Below are 454 nucleotides of genomic sequence, written 5' to 3' on the forward strand. Positions count from 1 at the left end.
ATTAAAATAATAATAATAATATATTATTATTCAATAATTAATTCTTTTTGTAATTGTTAAGCAAGCATTTAATTAGCATTATTTATCTAAATCATTTAATAATTGTTATTAATGGCCGCTCGCTGCTCGCGCGTACCCCGACTCTCGTCGCAGGGCCACCAAACTTTTCGTTGCCGTGCGACACTGCGAAGCTCGCCGCTGGCACGCCTAGAGCGTACGTCCCACGGTCTAGCCGCGCGAAACGCGCGCTCATTCGCCAATCTTTTTTAATTAATATTTCAATAATTATTGCGAAAATTGCAAAATGGTACAGGACTTTTCTGTTCAGTTTACTGTGCTCTACCTGCTCACGAGCGTTGTCAAGGGTGCTTTGGGACACCCTGTATATATAGTAATACAATATACATATAAATTAGTCTTTCAAAATTGATTACATTATAATAGTTAAAATATT

This window comes from Formica exsecta, unplaced genomic scaffold (genome assembly GCF_003651465.1).
Source record: "Formica exsecta isolate Colony F162 unplaced genomic scaffold, ASM365146v1 scaffold328, whole genome shotgun sequence".
NCBI lineage: Eukaryota > Metazoa > Arthropoda > Insecta > Hymenoptera > Formicidae > Formica > Formica exsecta.